General features: G+C 65.0%; 1 protein-coding gene across 2 annotated transcripts in view; it reads right to left on the bottom strand.

Annotated features, from left to right (window-relative positions):
• Positions 1 to 17,863, bottom strand: part of LOC137455654 (USP6 N-terminal-like protein) — a 73,904-nt gene that overhangs the window by 30,763 nt on the left and 25,278 nt on the right. Inside the window, exon 1 of one of the 2 annotated variants that reach the window (XR_010990866.1) lies at positions 4,622 to 4,668. The exons of the other annotated variant lie outside the window; for it this stretch is intronic. The gene's annotated coding sequence lies outside the window, so the exon portion shown is untranslated. Of the gene's footprint in view, positions 1 to 4,621; positions 4,669 to 17,863 lie in introns of those variants that run through there. 2 annotated transcript variants of the gene reach the window in all.

The following is a 17,863-nucleotide window of genomic DNA, read 5'->3' as shown; positions in this document are numbered from 1 at the left end:
AAGATGCAGATGAAACCCAGCAAGAACTTCTGCAGAAGGTCCAGAGAGAAACATTGGTCAGGTTCTGCTTTCTGACCCTGAACAGAAGGCCCTCTCCCCCCAGGCCCCTGCTCAAAGCAATCACTTCTTCAGGGAGCACAGAGAAGAGATTCACTTTGTCCCTCCCTTACTTTGGTGCCCAACTCTTTCCCTGCTGTCCCCTCAGCTGTCCCCTTCCCTCCCCCACAAAACAAGCAGCACCTCTCCCACCTGCCCATTCCCCTGCCCTCTGTCTGCCCCTCTGGACTGTCCACCTGCTCCTCCCCTGCCAAAGTCATCTGAACTTGGCCCAGCACAAAGTGAAGACCTGGAGGGTGCCAGAGGTCAGGATGGGTCCCCAGCACCAAGCGCTTCAGAGGGCTAAGTGGGAGCCAAGAGCAGAGAGAGAAGCACAGCTCTGTGGTGCTGTTCAACAGGCTGCTCAAGGAGCTGTGCCATCCTGCTGGGGCACCTCCCTCTGCTCTCCTCCTGGGGCTGGGCTGATGCTGATGCGGCAGGAGGAGGCAGGGCTCAGCCTCACCTCCCTCCAGCCGCTCAGCCCTTGGCAGCTGTGCCCTCATGAAGTCACCACAGGCTAAACACAGGAAGCTTTTTATAGGGTTTCCCACTGCCAAACTTCATGAAGCCAACCCCTGGCAGCCAGGAGCTCAGGGGCAAGCAGAGGGAAAACAACCCTGAGCCACGGTGGGGTCTCAGGAGCACAACCACCACCAGCCCAAATTCACTCCCTCGCAGCAGCAGCCCAGACACACAGCAGCAGGGCTGGGGCTGGGAGGTCTCCAGAGGTCCCTTCCCACCCCTAACGTTCTGTGACTGTGTTCTGTGGAGGCATGGGACCCAGGGGAGAGGTTTCTACATCATCATCCTGCTCCTGCACCGGGGTGGGAAACACAGACTGGGTTGGGCTGGAAGGGAGCTCAAAGCTCAGCCAGCTCCAGCCCCTGCCATGGGCAGGGACACCTCCCACCAGCACAGGCTGCTCAGGGCCTCATCCAGCCTGGTCCTGAACCCCTCCAGGCAGGAGGCAGCCACAGCCTCCCTGGGCAGCCTGTGCCAGTGTCAACAATTCCTTCCTCATCTGTACTCTCAATCTCTCCTCTCCCAGCTCCAAGCCATCCTCCCTGGGCCTGGCACTCCCAGCCTTGTCAGAGAAAAGAATTAAGATGAAGAGGGAGGAGAGGGGGAGTCAAAAACTTCACTTAAAGAGAGGGGCAATGGCTTCAGAGCAGAGCAGAGCAGATGGAGATTGGATGTGAGGAGCAAGTTCTGCCCCAGGAGGCTGCTGGAACACTGCAGCAGGCTGCCCAGGGAGGTGGCTCCATCCCTGGAGCTGTTCCAGGGGAGGCTGGAGAGGGCTCTGGGCAGCCTGCTCCAGGGGAGGATGTCCCTGCTGGGTGCGGGGCTTGGGCTGGCTGAGCTCTGGAGCTCCCTCCCAGCCCAGAGCACTCTGTGTGTAAATAAAAGGTACTGCTATCTCAGAGAGGTCTCCCAGCTCCACCTTATTCATGTGGCTGTCACTGTGCTTCCTAGAGGCAGACTGAGGGCTCTGCCCCTGCGGGGAGTCCTGGCTGCAAGCTCCTGAAGCTGCAGTCACCGGCAGCAGCCTTGGCTGCAGGCTCTCCAACAGGAGCAGTAGCGAAAGCAAAAGCGGCCGGCAGCTGGGCAGGGCAGAGCCCCCGTGGGTCACCCTGCCCTCGGCAGCGGCCCCGGGCCCCCGCAGCTGGAGAGAGCAGAGCCCCCGTGTGTCACCCTGCCCCCCACAGCTGCTCATCACCTCGGCAGCGGCCCCGGGCCCCGGCAGCTGGGCAGGACAGAACCCTCGTGTGTCACCCTGCCCTCCAGCGCTGCTCAGCACCTCGGCAGCGGCCCCGGGCCCCCGCAGCTGGGCAGAGCCCCCATGGGTCACCCTGCTCAGCACCTCGGCAGCGGCCCCGGGCCCCCGCAGCTGGGCAGAGCAGAGCCCCCGTGGGTCACCCTGCCCCCCACAGCTGCTCATCACCTCGGCAGCGGCCCCGGGCCCCGGCAGCTGGGCAGGACAGAACCCTCGTGTGTCACCCTGCCCTCCAGTGCTGCTCAGCACCTCGGCAGCGGCCCCGGGCCCCCGCAGCTGGGCAGAGCCCCCATGGGTCACCCTGCTCAGCACCTCGGCAGCGGCCCCGGGCCCCCGCAGCTGGGCAGAGCAGAGCCCCCGTGGGTCACCCTGCCCCCCACAGCTGCTCAGCACCTCGGCAGCGGCCCCGGGCCCCGGCAGCTGGGCAGAGCAGAGCCCCCGTGGGTCACCCTGCCCCCCATCGCTGCTCATCACCTCGGCAGCAGCCCCGGGCCCCGGCAGCTGGGCAGAGCAGAGCCCCCGTGGGTCACCCTGCCCTCCAGCGCTGCTCAGCACCTCGGTAGCGGCCCCGGGCCCCCGCAGCTGGGCAGGGCAGAGCCCCCGTGGGTCACCCTGCCCTCCACAGCTGCTCAGCACCTCGGGAGCAGCCCCGGGCCCCGGCAGCTGGGCAGAGCAGAGCCCCCGTGGGTCACCCTGCCCAGCACCTCGGGAGCGGCCCCGGGCCCCCGCAGCTGGGCATAGCCCCCGTGTGTCACCCTGCCCAGCACCTCGGGAGCAGCCCCGGGCCCCCGCAGCTGGGCAGGGCAGAGCCCCCGTGGGTCACCCTGCTCAGCACCTCGGGAGCGGTTCCCCTGCCTGCCCCGGGCCCCCGCAGCTGGGCAGGGCAGAGCCCCCGTGTGTCACCCTGCTCAGCACCTCGGGAGCGGTTCCCCTGCCCGCCCCGGGCCCCCGCAGCTGGGCAGGCAGCGGCGGCAGTGAGTCAGGCAGCAGCAATGTGGGAGGGAGCCGCTGGGGCCGGCTCCCCGGGACAGCCTTTTATGGTGCTCTCGGGGCGGCAGCTGCCTCCGCTCTGCCTCTCGTCCTGCCGGAGGCTTCGCAGCGAAGGGGCTCAGGACCCCCGGGCTTGGGCAGCGGCACACCGTCAGGAGCGAGCCCCAGGCCGCTCTGGTGTCCGGGGACTGCCTCAGCCCCGCACAGCATCCCCCCAGCGCTCCCCTCCCCCCAGGGGCCGCGGGCTGCCTCCCCCACCCCAGCAGCTCCGCACCGGGGCCGGCAGCGGAGGCAGGCGATGAGCTGCGCTGCGGACTCCTCGCACTGATGCCCCCTCGCACTGCTGCCCAGGGCTCCGTGGAGCCGCTGCCTGAGCCCTACCACCCTGGGGCAAGGCGCTCGGGACCTCTTCAGCACCTCCAGGGCGCAGCCACCGGGCGCAGGGCTGGCAGCCTCGGCGGGCCGTGGGCACAGGAGGAGCTGGGGAGGCTGCAGAGCTCCATCTGCCTGCCCCAGGCTGACCTGAGCACATCCCCCCGGCAGCGACAGAACTCCCTCCGGAGGGTTTCTGCCTCATGCAAATTAGTTGAAAGAGGGCAAGAGGCTGTCGGGGAGGGGCAGGCAGGGGCTGTGCACCGAAAGCATCATGGAGAAGTGAAGGGGGGGAGAAACCACTCTGCAGGGCTGTGCAGCACAGCACATGCAGCTCACCGGGGCAAGGGAAAAGCAGCACAGAACCAACCCCAGGCTGCTGGGGGTGGGAAGGGGCCCTCCAGCATCTGCTCTGCAGAGGCATCACCAGGGGACAAACTTACCAAAGACTGACAGCTCCCTGCCCCTTTGTGCTGGAGCCTGACCCAAAAGCCCTCTCAAGAGCCCAGGAGCATCCAAGCAGCACAACCCAGGAGCATCCAAAAAGCACAACCCAGGAGCATCCAAAAAGCACAACCCAGGAGCATCCAAGCAGCACCAGCCCAGGAGCATCCAAAAAGCACAACCCAGGAGCATCCAAAAAGCACCCACCTAGGGGCATCCAAGCAGCACCAGCCCAGGAGCATCCAAAAAGCACAACCCAGGAGCATCCAAGCAGCATCAGCCCAGGAGCATCCAAAAAGCACAACCCAGGAGCATCCAAGCAGCACCCACCAAGGAGCATCCAAGCAGCACCCACCAAGGAGCATCCAAGCAGCACCAGCCCAGGAGCATCCAAAAAGCACAACCCAGGAGCATCCAAAAAGCACAACCCAGGAGCATCCAAAAAGCACAACCCAGGAGCATCCAAGCAGCACCAGCCCAGGAGCATCCAAGCAGCATCCATCTCCCTGCTGCTTTCACAGACTCCCAGTGTGCTGGGGGTGGAAGGGACCCCTGGAGCTCCCCCAGCCCAGCCCCTGCCCCAGCAGGGCACCCCCAGCAGCTTGCCCAGCAGCACAATGCCTGGGGGGGGTGGAAGCTCTCCACACCAGGGGGTTCACAACCTCTCTGAGCAGCCTCTCCAGGCCCCCAGCCAAGCAGCAGCTGCAGGCTCTTTAGGAGCTGAGGGTCACAGATGACACCAGAGGGGTGTCCCCCGTGGGGCTGCAAGGAGGGCTCTGGCTGGCAAGCTGCAGCAGCTTGCTTGGCAGAGGGGCAGGAAGGTTTCTGCAGCCCCCCTCACAGCTCCAGCCCAGCCCTAATTTTAGCCCTTCTAAAGCCACCAAGGTTCCAGACACCTGGGGACTGAGGAGGCCCAGGGAGCTGGGGAAGGAGTTCCCTGCTTACCAGCCAGCAGAGGTGCAGGGCACACAGCACTGACAGCCAGATGGCAGGGCAGCAGGGCAGTGGGAAGCTGCTCTGCAGGGACTTCTCAGGTATGAGACACACAGCAAAGAGGAAGTCCAGGGGAGGTCCTTGTCAACAAGCACTACACAGCCCACAACATCCTCTGGAGGCCAGCCAAGAGTGACAGCTCTGCACAACAGCCTGCAGGCCTGATGCAAGAGAGGAGACTCCAAGCATGGTGCTGGGCACAGGAACCTCCAGCAGCTGCTGAACCACATCCACAGCTTCACAGATTGCATCAGGTTGGAAGGGAGCCCCCAAGGGCATCCTGTGCCACCCCCTGCCATGGGCAGGGACAGCTCCAGCCAGAGCCCAGAGCAGGCTGCCCAGGGACACAGCCAGGCTGAGCCTGAATGGCTCCAGAGATGGAGCCTCAACCACCTCCCTGGGCAGCCTGGGACAGAGTCTCCCCAGCCTCCCTGGGCACAACTTCCTCCTGAGCTCCAACCTAACTCTGCCCTGCTCCAGTGCCAAACCCTTGCCCCTTGGCCTATCCCCACAGCCCCTCCTGAGCAGTCCCTCCCCAGCTGCCTGCAGCTCCCCTGCAGGTATTGAACTGCAGCTCTGAGGTCTGCCTGGAGCCTTCTCCTCTCCAGGCTGTACAGCCCCAACCCTCCCAGCCTGGCCCCACAGCAGAGCTGCTGCAGCCTCTGAGCATCTCTGTGGCCTCCTCTGGAGCCTCTCCATCAGCTGCAGGTCTCTCTTGTGCTGGGTGCCCCACAGCTGGCCCCAGCCCTGCAGGTGAGGTCTGCCCAGAGCAGAGCAGAGGGGCAGGATCCTCTCTCCAGCTCTGGCCACACTGCTTTGGCTGCAGCCCAGGCTGCCCTTGGCCTCCTGTGCTGCCAGTGCCCATTGCTGCCTCCTCTCCAGCTTCTCCCCCCCAGCTTCACCCCCAAGGCCTTCTCTGCAGGGCTGCTCTCAACCTCCTCACCCCCAGCCTGGATGGGTGCTGAGGGCTGCCCTGAGCTAGGGGCAGGACCTTGCACTTTGCCTTCTTGAGCCTCCTGAGGCTCTCCTCAGCCACCTCTGCAGCCTGTGCAGGTCCCTCTGGAAGGCTCCAGCCTGTCCTTACCAAGCCCAGCACCCAGCCTGGTGCCAGCTGCAGGCTTGCTCAGGCAGCCTCAGTCTCTCTGTGGCATTGGTGCAGCTATTGAACAGCAGGGCTCCAATACAGAGGCTTTAGGGACATCCCAGCAGGGGGGCAGGGGACAGCCAGAACTCCCCAGACAGATGAAGACAGAGGCTGGAGCTCCCTGAGCAGTGCAGGGCAGGCTGGAGCCTTCCTGCTGTTAGATATGGGATGGAGATTACAGAATTAAGTTTAAAAACACCCTCCCCACGTGGAAGGCCTCATCCTGTCCAGGGGAACACAATGAACTTCCTGCAGGCACAGCCTCACAGACTGCATCAGGCTGGGAGGGAGCCTCCAAAGGGCATCTTGTGCCACCCCCTGCCATGGGCAGGGACAGCTCCAGCCAGAGCCCAGAGCAGGCTGCCCAGGGACACAGCCAGGCTGAGCCTGAATGGCTCCAGGGATGGAGCCTCAACCACCTCCCTGGGCAGCCTGGGACAGAGTCTCCCCAGCCTCCCTGGGCACAACTCCCTCCTGAGCTCCAACCTGACTCTGCCCTGCTCCAGTTCCAAACCATTACCTATTGAACTGCAGCTCTGAGCTCTCCCTGGAGCCTTCTCTTCTCCAGGCTGCACAGCCCCAGCTCTCCCAGCCTGGCCCCACAGGGGAGGTTCTGCAGCCTCTGCTCACCTTGGTGGCCTCCTCTGGAGCCTCTCCAGCAGCTCCAGGTCCTTCTTGTGCTGGGGGCCCAGGGCTGGAGGCAGCACAGGAGAGCTGGGGAGCACTCTGGCCAAGGGCTGGGAGTGCCAGGCTGAGGAGCAATGGCTTTGAGCTGGGAGAGAGGAGACTGAGAGTGGAGAGGAGGAAGAAATTGTTGAGAGTGAGGCTGGGGAGACTCTGGCACAGGCTGCCCAGGGAGGCTGTGGCTGCCTCCTGCCTGGAGGGGTTCAGGACCAGGCTGGATGAGGCCTTGAGCAGCCTGTGCTGGTGGGAGGTGTCCCTGCCCATGGCAGGGGCTGGAGCTTTGAGCTCTGAGCTCCCTCCCAGCCCAAGCCCTGCAGTGAATCTCTGACCCCTGGGGCTGCACCCAGCCTGTGAATCACACAGCTGCAGCCTGCAGCAGCCTTGCAAGGAAGCACAAGGCAGTGCAGCTCTCAGCTGTGCAGGTGGTGGCTGCCAGCTCCTGCTCTCCCCATCCCCATGAGCAGAGCTGTGTGTGACTCAGGGCCTGCTGGCACAGGCTGGCAGGGCAGGGCAGGGCAGGATGTGTCACCCTGCTGGAGCTTGGGAACAGCCTCCCCAGCCTCTGCTTTCCCAGCAGGAGCCAGGGCCAGCCCTGCACACAGCCTGCAAGCACATTTCAGGCTCCAGAGCCATCTGCAACGTGTCCAACCTCCCCTCCCAGCCATAACTACAGCCCAGACTGGGTCATCTCCTCTGAAGGAAGGAGTGAGAGCCCTGCCAGCCCTGCCAGGAGCCAGGGCCCTCCATGCTCCCCACACTGCAGGAGCTGGAGATGCTTTTGTCCCTCCTCTGGAGAGCCCCAGGGAAGGATCCCTGGCAAGCAGGGCCCTGCAGTCAGCTGCTCTGGACACAAAGCCACCTCCCTCCCCTCTCCATGGCCTCTGACACCCATGGGATGGCTCAGGTTGGAAGGGACTCCAGAGATCAGCTGCCCCAGCCCCTGCCATGGGCAGGGACACCTCCCACCAGCACAGGCTGCTCAGGGCCTCATCCAGCCTGGTCCTGAACCCCTCCAGGCAGCCACAGCCTCCCTGCAAGGTGTGCCCCTGTCCCACCACCCTCACTGCCCCCTGGCCAGTCTCAGGACAGCCCTGAACAGGGCCTGGCCCTTCCTGACCTCCCTTTTGCTACTGTCCACATTCCTCACACCCCCTCCCACCTTCTCTTCTCTACCAAGCCTCTGGGCCAGGCATTCCTTGCTCTCCAGAGAGGTGGAGAGAAGCAGCTGTGGTATGGGGAAGGGTCTGGAGAGCAGAGCTGGTGGGGAGCAGCTGAGGGCACTGAGGTTGCTTGCTCTGGAGAGAAGGAATTTGAGGGGGCACCTTCTGGGCACCTCCTCTCACTGGCATCAAGGGACAGGAGGAGAGGAGAGAGCCTCAAGGCAAACCAGGGGAGGCTGAGGCTGGGCATGAGAAGAAACTTCTTCCCTGAGAGGGTTCTCCAAGCCTGGCCCAGGCTGCCCAGGGAGGTGCCTGGATGCCCATCCCTGGGGGTGGCACCAAGAGGCAGAGCTGTGGTGCTGAGGGCCAGGGCTCAGCCCCATGGCTGGGCTGGGGGAGCTGAGGGGCCACAGTGATTCCAGCAGCTGAGGACAGCTTTGGGCTCAGCACTTGGCAGGCCCCACCTGCACTGAGGGCTGCAGGAGGGGATCCCAGCTGAAGCTGAGGTACCTGGGAGGGCTGTCCCTGCTCCTGTGAGATGGCAGCAGCCAGCTGCAGGGCTGGCAGGGCCTGCTGGCCACAGGGGGCTGCATCCCCCTGCTGTGGCAAAGCTGCCTGCAGAACCCTGTCCTGCCTGGGGGCAGACAAACCCCTGCAGCCAGGAGGTGCCAGCAGTGGGCTCTGGGCACTCCTGGTGCCCCAGCTGGGGGGCAAGCAGGGCTGCCAGCAGTGCCAGCCCCGGGGGCTGCCCCCCTCCTCCCTGCTGTGGTGCTGCTTGGCAGAGCAGCCCCTGGGCACCTCCTACCTGCTCTTGACACTCAGCAGCCAGCCAGCCAGCCAGCACAACCCTTTCTCCTGTTTCTTCTCCCACCTCCCACCAGCCAGGTTCCTGGCACCCAGAGAGGAACCAGCCCCAGCAGCCCTCCTGCTGCATGGCTGCAGCCTCAGCCCAGCCTGACAGGCAATGCAGCAGCCCCAGCCCTGCAGGCAGCCTCAGCCCAGCCTCAGCCCAGCCTGACAGGCAATGCAGGCAGCCTCAGCTCTGCAGGCAGCCTCAGCCCAGCCTGACAGGCAATGCAGGGACAGGCAATGCAGGCAGCCCCAGCCCTGCAGGCAGCCTCAGCCCAGCCTGACAGGCAATGCAGCAGCCCCAGCCCTGCAGGCAGCCTCAGCCCTGCAGGCAGCCTCAGCCCAGCCTGACAGGCAATGCAGCAGCCCCAGCCCTGCAGGCAGCCTCAGCCCTGCAGGCAGCCTCAGCCCAGCCTGACAGGCAATGCAGGCAGCCTCAGCCCAGCCTGACAGGCAATGCAGCAGCCTCAGCCCTGCAGCAGCCTCAGCCCAGCCTGACAGGCAATGCAGCAGCCCCAGCCCTGCAGGCAGCCTCAGCCCTGCAGGCAGCCTCAGCCCAGCCTGACAGGCAATGCAGCAGCCCCAGCCCTGCAGGCAGCCTCAGCCCTGCAGGCAGCCTCAGCCCAGCCTGACAGGCAATGCAGGCAGCCTCAGCCCAGCCTGACAGGCAATGCAGGCAGCCCCAGCCCAGCCTGACAGGCAATGCAGGCAGCCCCAGCCCAGCCTGACAGGCAATGCAGGCAGCCCCAGCCCAGCCTGACAGGCAATGCAGGCAGCCTCAGCCCAGCCTGACAGGCAATGCAGGCAGCCCCAGCCCAGCCTGACAGGCAATGCAGGCAGCCCCAGCCCAGCCTGACAGGCAATGCAGGCAGCCCCAGCCCTGCAGCAGCCTCAGCTCTGCAGGCAGCCCCAGCCCAGCCTGACAGGCAATGCAGGCAGCCTCAGCCCAGCCTGACAGGCAATGCAGCAGCCCCAGCCCTGCAGGCAGCCTCAGCCCAGCCTCATCCCAGCCTCAGCTCTGCAGGCAGCCTCAGCCCTGCAGGCAGCCTCAGCCCAGCCTCAGCCCTGCAGGCAGCCTCAGCCCTGCAGGCAGCCTCAGCCCAGCCTGACAGGCAATGCAGCAGCCCCAGCCCTGCAGACAGCCTCAGCCCAGCCTCAGCCCTGCAGGCAGCCTCAGCCCTGCAGGCAGCCTCAGCCCTGCAGGCAGCCTCAGCCCAGCCTCAGCTCTGCAGGCAGCCTCAGCCCAGCCTCAGCCCTGCCCAGCCCCAGCCCTGCAGGCAGCCTCAGCCCAGTCTCAGCTCTGCAGGCAGCAGAACACTGACCCAGGCAGCCTCAGCCCAGCCTCAGCCCAGCCTCAGCTCTGCAGGCAGCCTCAGCCCAGCCTCAGCCCAGCCCCAGCCCTGCAGGCAGCCTCAGCCCTGCAGGCAGCCTCAGCCCAGCAGGCAGCAGAGCACTGACCCAGGCAGCCTCAGCTCAGGCCAGACCTCCACACACACACAAGGGCTGAAGGGACCTCTGGAGATCACCCAGCCCAAGCCCCTTGCAGAGCAGGGCACCCAGGGCAGAGCACCCAGGGCAGGGCACCCAGGGCAGGGCAGCCAGAGCAGGGCACCCAGGACAGGGCACCCAGGGCAGGGCACCCAGGGCAGGGCAGCCAGAGCAGGGCACCCAGGACAGGGCACCCAGGGCAGGACACCCAGGGCAGGACACCCAGGGCAGGACACCCAGGGCAGGGCACCCAGGACAGGGCACCCAGGGCAGGACACCCAGGGCAGGACACCCAGGGCAGGGCACCCAGGGCAGGGCAGCCAGAGCAGGGCACCCAGGACAGGGCACCCAGGGCAGGGCACCCAGGGCAGGGCAGCCAGAGCAGGGCACCCAGGACAGGGCACCCAGGGCAGGACACCCAGGGCAGGACACCCAGGGCAGGGCACCCAGGGCAGAGCACCCAGGACAGGGCACCCAGGGCAGGGCAGCCAGAGCAGGGCACCCAGGACAGGGCAGCCAGAGCAGGGCACCCAGGACAGGGCACCCAGGGCAGGACACCCAGGGCAGGACACCCAGGGCAGGGCACCCAGGACAGGGCACCCAGGGCAGGGCACCCAGGGCAGGGCAGCCAGAGCAGGGCACCCAGGACAGGGCACCCAGGGCAGGACACCCAGGGCAGGACACCCAGGGCAGGGCACCCAGGGCAGAGCACCCAGGGCAGGGCACCCAGAGCAGGGCACCCAGGGCAGGGCAGCCAGAGCAGGGCACCCAGGGCAGGGCACCCAGGGCAGGGCACCCAGAGCAGGGCACCCAGGGCAGGGCAGCCAGGGCAGGGCAGCCAGAGCAGGGCACCCAGGACAGGGCACCCAGGGCAGGGCACCCAGGGCAGGGCACCCAGGGCAGGGCACCCAGGGCAGGGCAGCCAGAGCAGGGCACCCAGGACAGGGCACCCAGGGCAGGACACCCAGGGCAGGACACCCAGGGCAGGGCACCCAGGGCAGAGCACCCAGGGCAGGGCACCCAGAGCAGGGCACCCAGGGCAGGGCAGCCAGAGCAGGGCACCCAGGGCAGGGCACCCAGGGCAGGGCACCCAGAGCAGGGCACCCAGGGCAGGGCAGCCAGGGCAGGGCAGCCAGAGCAGGGCAGCCAGAGCAGGGCACCCAGGACAGGGCACCCAGGGCAGGGCAGCCAGAGCAGGGCACCCAGGACAGGGCACCCAGGGCAGGACACCCAGGGCAGGACACCCAGGGCAGGGCACCCAGGGCAGAGCACCCAGGGCAGGGCACCCAGGGCAGGGCAGCCAGAGCAGGGCACCCAGGGCAGGGCACCCAGGACAGGGCCCCTGTGTGCCCCAGGGGACTCTGCCCCAAGGCAGTCTCCATCCTCCTGCAGCCACCCTGGGTGTCCTGCTCCATGCTGCTGAGGTCTGCCCTGAGCCTCCTCTGCTGCAGGCTGCTCAGGGGCAGCTCTCAGCCTCTCCTCACAGAGGTGCTCCAGGCCCCACAGCCTCTCCCTAGCCCTTTGCCAGCTGGCAGGGCTGCCACAGCCCCCTGCCCACGCTCCTGGCCCTTCTCTGGGCACAACTCCTGCCAAGAGCACAAGAGCTGAGGCCTTCCCTGAGTGCCAGCTCAGCATCACCCCTACCCCTCAGCTCCCAGCCTGCTGGCACCCAGATGTGCACCCCAGGAACATCTGCACCACCTCCCAGGGGCAGGCTGGGGAGCAGCAGGGAGCCTCTGGAGGCCTCTCTCTCCCTGCCTGCAGCAGCACATCAGAGGCTTCCTCTGTTCCTTTGGCTCTCTCTTTGGTCAGGAGCTTTGCTCTGCCCTCCTGCTCCGGGAGGCTCTGCACAGAGCCCTGCTGGGGGCTGTGCCCTGGGCAGGCTGCAGGCTGCTCCTTTGGGGCTGCTTCCCAGGGGAGGGGAGGAGCTGAGCCCCAGGGAGGAGAGGCAGCAAATGCCTGCAGTGGCAGCTCAGCAGAGGCCAGGCTGTGCACTGCACACACCCAGCTGGTGCCCCCCAGCATCTGCTCTGCAGATGGAGCACTCCAGGGGAGCAGCTTCAGAGAATCCAACAATAGCTCAGCTTGGAAGGGACCCCAGAGATCATCTACCCCAACCCCTGCAGGGACACCTCTCAACCAGGCTGCTCAAGGCCTCATCCAGCCTGGCCTCAGCAGGAGGCAGCCACAGCCTCCCTGGGCAGCCTGTGCCAGAGTCTCCCCAGCCTCACACTGCAGAACTTCTTCCTCAGCTCCACTCTAACCCTGCTCTGCCTCAGCTCCAAACCCTTCCCCCTTGGCCTGGCTCCAGACCCCCTCAGCAGAAGTCTCTCTGCAGCCTTCCTGCAGGATCCCTTCAGCTCCTGGCAGCAGCTCTGAGGTGCCCCTGGAGCCTTCTCCTCTGCAGGCTGCACAGCCCCAGCTCCCTCAGCCTGTGCTCCCAGCAGAGCTGCTCCAGCCCTGGCAGCATCTTTGTGGCCTCCTCTGGCCTCTCTCCAGCAGCTCTGAGTCCTTCTGCTGCTGGGGACAGCAGAGCTGGAGGCAGGATTGGAGGTGAGGTCTGAGCAGAGCAGAGCCCAGGGGCAGAATCCCCTCTGCTGCCCTGCTGCCCACCCTGCTCTGGCTGCAGCCAGCACACAGCTTCCCTTCCCTTTGTGGTGGAGGTTGTCCCCAAAACCCTCTCAGGAACTGAAGACCAGACAGGAAGCATCCAACTCCCTGCTGCCTTCACAGAATGACAGACCCCCAGCCTGGGGGGCTGGAAGGGACCCCTGGAGCTCACCCAGCCCAGCCCCTGCCCCAGCAGGGCACCCCCAGCACCCTGCCCAGCAGCACAGTGCCCAGGGGGGGTTGGATGCTCTCCACACCAGGAGACTCCACAACCTCTCTGGGCAGCCTGCTCCAGGCCTCCAGCAGCCTCACACCAAACAACTTTCTCCTCCTGCTCAGCTCCAACCTCCTGGCTGCCACTCTGTGCCCCTTGCTGTCCCTTGTGCTGTCCCTGGGCACCACTCAGCAGAGCCTGGCCCCAGCCTCTTGCCCCCCACAGCTCCTTTAGCTCTTGCTGAGCATTGCTCAGCTGCCCTCTGGGGCTGCTCTGCTGCAGGCTCTCAGCCCCAGGGCTCTCAGCCTTTGCTGCTCCCAGAGCTGCTCCAGGCCCCTCAGCAGCTCTGGGTCTCTGCTGGACTCTCTCCAGATGGAACCTCCTGGGTGCCAGTTTGTGCCCTTTGCCCCTTGCCCTGTCCCTGGGCACCACTGAGCAGAGCCTGGCCCTGTTCTACCTCCCTGTGACAAGAGGCCAAGGGCTGAATCAGGAGGACACAACCTCCCCTGCTCCAAGACCAAGTGACCACCAGCAGCCAGCACCACAGCTGCTCTGCCACCAACCCTAGCAAGGAAAGCAGCTCCTCAGGACAGCCAGGGCTGCAGAGCAGCTCCTCAGCACACTCAGGGCTGGAGAGCAGCTCCTCAGGACAGCCAGGGCTGCAGAGCAGCTCCTCAGGACACCCAGGGCTGGAGAGCAGCTCCTCAGGACAGCCAGGGCTGGAGAGCAGCTCCTCAGGACAGCCAGGGCTGCAGAGCAGCTCCTCAGGACACCCAGGGCTGGAGAGCAGCTCCTCAGGACAGCCAGGGCTGGAGAGCAGCTCCTCAGGACAGCCAGGGCTGCAGAGCAGCTCCTCAGCACACTCAGGGCTGGAGAGCAGCTCCTCAGGACAGCCAGGGCTGCAGAGCAGCTCCTCAGCACACTCAGGGCTGCAGAGCAGCTCCTCAGGACAGCCAGGGCTGCAGAGCAGCTCCTCAGCACACTCAGGGCTGGAGAGCAGCTCCTCAGGACAGCCAGGGCTGCAGAGCAGCTCCTCAGGACAGCCAGGGCTGCAGAGCAGCTCCTCAGGACAGCCAGGGCTGCAGAGCAGCTCCTCAGGACAGCCAGGGCTGCAGAGCAGCTCCTCAGGACAGCCAGGGCTGCAGAGCAGCTCCTCAGGACAGCCAGGGCTGGAGAGCAGCTCCTCAGGACAGCCAGGGCTGCAGAGCAGCTCCTCAGGACAGCCAGGGCTGCAGAGCAGCTCCTCAGGACAGCCAGGGCTGGAGAGCAGCTCCTCAGGACAGCCAGGGCTGCAGAGCAGCTCCTCAGGACAGCCAGGGCTGCAGAGCAGCTCCTCAGGACTTGCAGCAAGGCTCTCAGGGTGATTGGGAACACTCCAGGCTGCAGCCTGAGACACAGGAACCCAGCAGAGCTGCTCTGAGCACTGCTCCTCTCATGTGGTTTCTCTAACCACATCATCAGAGCAGAATGCAGAGGAGCAACTCTCCCCCCCCAGCCTGCCCCCAGCCTGGGGCTGTGCAGCCAGCCCCTGCTCCACAGCTCCTCAGGCAGGCAGATGCCACCAGGGCTGTCTGCAGCCCCAGACACACCACTGCCTCCTCACATCTGCAGCTGCTTGCCAAGCTCTGCCTCTCCCTGGGCAGAACCCCAAATCCAATTCAAAGGGTGAATGAGAGCAGCCTTGGGGAAGCCTCCCCAGCCCTCCCTGCCTGCCAGGCTCCCCCTCCACCCCTCCCTGAGCTTGCTTTCCTTTCCTCTCTCCAGGGGCTGGCTGTTGGCTGGGGCACAGCCAGCTCAGCCAGCAGGGGCTGGCACCCTTCAGGCACTTCCCAGTGAGGAAATTGATCTGAGCAGCCCAGCAGGAGCTGTGAGCACTGCTGTGAGGGGCAGGGCAATAAGGTGGTGCTGGAGAGGATCTCAGTGACCATGGGGACTGGACTCAATGAGCTTCTGAAGCTCCTTCCAACCTGCCAGCTCTCTCCTTAGGCCAGTAACATCATCTCAGCCTGGAGAAGGCTCCAGGGAGACCTCAGAGCAGCCTCCCAGGGCTGAAGGGTTCCAGGAGAGCTGGGGAGGGACTCTGGCCAAGGGCTGGGAGTGCCAGGCTGAGGAACAATGGCTTTGAGCTGGGAGAGAGGAGACTGAGAGTGGAGAGGAGGAAGAAATTGCTGAGAGTGAGGCTGGGGAGGCTCTGGCACAGGCTGCCCAGGGAGGCTGTGGCTGCCTCCTGCCTGGAGGGGTTCAGGGCCAGGCTGGATGAGTCCCTGAGCAGCCTGTGCTGGTGGGAGGTGTCCCTGCCCATGACAGGGGGCTGGAGCTGGCTGAGCTCTGAGCTCCCTCCCAGCCCTGCTGTGAGTCTGTGAAGAGTGGGCACAGAGCTGGAAGCTGCATGGCTGCAGCAGGCATGGCAGCCTGCATCCCCTGCAGCAGCTGCAAGCCAGGAGCCACAGCTTCAGATCCCTGAGGAGCAGCACAGCTCAAAGGCCTCCAGCAGTGGCACTGCCCTCCTGCCCTTGCCTCCAGACACCACAGCTCAAAGGCCTCCAAACACCAGCTTGCAATTCTCCTGGGAGCTGCCCAGGCTGCCAGGCAGCCCCCAGCAGTGGGGAGCAGCAGGACTGCAGAGCAGTGCCAGGGGGCTGGAGAGAGTGGCACCATTCAGGCAGCACCAAGAGAGGAGCAGAGCAGAGCCAGAGCAAGCCCTGAGGAAAGCCTTCACCTTCCAGCAGGGCAAAGCAAGCAGGTGGAGAAGGTGGAGGCTCAGCCAGGGCTGAAAATCAAGCCAGCCCTCTGGGAGCTGAGAGGAGAGCAGAGAGGCTCTGGCAGCCCTGGGGGTGTTCAGAGGTCCTTTGGCTGTGGTGCTTGGGGATGTGCTTTAGGGCTGAGCTTTGCAGAGCAGGGCTGGTGATCCCAGGGGGCCTCTCCAACCTGCATGGCTCCAAAGTGTGACTCAGGTGTGGAGACAACACCCAGACAGCCCTCAGCTCCTTTCTCACTCTGGGATCTGCTCCTTGGCCCCAAGCCTGGGCTGCCCCTGAGGGGAATGCAGAAAGGCAGAGCAGAATTCCCAGGGTGAGCAGCAGCTGAAGAGCAACCCCCTGGGAGGGTTTACTTAGGATAGAATAAACCAAACCAGGTTGGAAGAGACCTTCAGGATCATCACATCCAACCCATCAACCAATCCAACCCACCCAAACAGCTAACCCATGGCACCAAGCACCCCAGCAAGTCTCCTCCTGAACACCTCCAGGGATGGGGACTCCACCACCTCCCCAGGCAGCACATCCCAATGAGCAATCACTCTCTCTGTGTAGAACTTCCTCCTAATCTCCAGCCTAAACCTCCCCTGGCACAGCTTGAGACTGTGTCCTCTTGTTCTGGTGCTGGCTGCCTGGGAGAAGAGACCAACCCCCACCTGGCTCCAACCTCCCTTCAGGGAGTTGGAAGGAGCAAGAAGGTCTCCCCTGAGCCTCCTCTTCTCCAGGCTAAGCAACCCCAGCTCCCTCAGCCTCTCCTCACAGGGCTGTGCTCCAGACCCCTCCCCAGCTTTGTTGCCCTTCTCTGGACACCTTCCAGCAGCTCAACCTCTTTCCTAACCTGAGGAGCCCAGAACTGGACACAGGACTCGAGGTGTGGCCTCAGCAGTGCAGTGTACAGGGCACAATGACCTCCCTGCTCCTGCTGGCCACACTGTTCCTGATGCAGGCCAGGATGCCATTGGCCTTCTTGGCCCCCTGGGCACACTGCAGGCTCATGTTCAGCCTACCATCAACCAGCACCCCCAGGTCCCTCTCTGCCTGGCTGCTCTCAGCCACTCTGACCCCAGCCTGTAGCACTGCCTGGGGTTGCTGTGGCCAATGTGCAGCACCTGGCACTTGGATGTGTTCAATCTCCTGCCCTCGGCCTCTGCCCATCTGCCCAGCCTGTCCAGGTCCCTCTGCAGAGCCTCTCTACCCTCCAGCAGATCAACTCCTGCCCCCAGCTTGCTGTCATCTGCACATTTACTGCTGATGACTGACTCAATGCCCTCATCCAGATCATCAGTGAAGATGTTAAAGAGCACAGGGCCCAGCACTGCTCCCTGGGGCACACCACTGGTGCCTGGCTGCCAGCTGGCTGTGGCACCATTCACCACCACTCTCTGGGCTCAGCCCTCCAAAGCCTCTCAGAGGCACAAAGGTTGAGGCAGCCAAGCAAAGGGAAGCTCCACCAGGATGTGCCTGGAGCCCAGGCTTCCAGCAAGGGCTAAACCCATCTGCAGCACACAGCCACCTGCTCAGCTTCCCTTCACAGGCTGCAGGGCAGAGGGCAAATTGGCAGCTAGTGACAGAGCAGAACAGCCTCGAGGGGCAAGCAGCAGGCAAGAGAGGCAGCAAAGGCTGACCCTGCAGGAGGGAGGCCAGAGAGACCCAGAGCTGCTGAGCTCTGGGAGCAGCAAAGGCTGAGAGCCCTGGGGCTGAGAGCCTGCAGCAGAGCAGCCCCAGAGGGCAGCTGAGCAATGCTCAGCAAGAGCTAAAGGAGCTGTGGGGGGCAAGAGGCTGGGGCCAGGCTCTGCTGAGTGGTGCCCAGGGACAGCACAAGGGACAGCAAGGGGCACAGAGTGGCAGCCAGGAGGTTGGAGCTGAGCAGGAGGAGAAAGTTGTTTGGTGTGAGGCTGCTGGAGGCCTGGAGCAGGCTGCCCAGAGAGGTTGTGGAGTCTCCTGGGGTGGAGAGCTTCCAACCCCCCCTGGGCACTGTGCTGCTGGGCAAGCTGCTGGGGGTGCCCTGCTGGGGCAGGGGCTGGGCTGGGTGAGTTCCAGGGGTCCCTTCCAGCCCCCCATGCTGGGATGCTTCTGTGAATGCCAGGGGACAGCTCCTGCACTGAGCAGAGGCCTGGGGAGCAGTGATGTGACCCTTGCCAAGGTCAGCTCCATGCTGCCCTGCAGAGCAACCTCCCCAGCCACACAGGCAGCCTTGGCTCCCAGGCTCAGCCCCAGCCCTGGCTGCTCCTCAGCTGCCAGCCAAGCCAGGGGCTCAGCCTGCCCAGCACCCAGCACACCTCCAGG

This window comes from Melanerpes formicivorus, unplaced genomic scaffold, assembly GCF_026170545.1.
Source record: "Melanerpes formicivorus ecotype bairdi unplaced genomic scaffold, bMelFor1.0.p_v2 SCAF_103, whole genome shotgun sequence".
Classification (NCBI taxonomy): Eukaryota; Metazoa; Chordata; class Aves; order Piciformes; family Picidae; genus Melanerpes; species Melanerpes formicivorus.
Note: the sequence above shows the minus strand (reverse complement) of the source record. Positions and strands in the feature narration are given on the sequence as shown.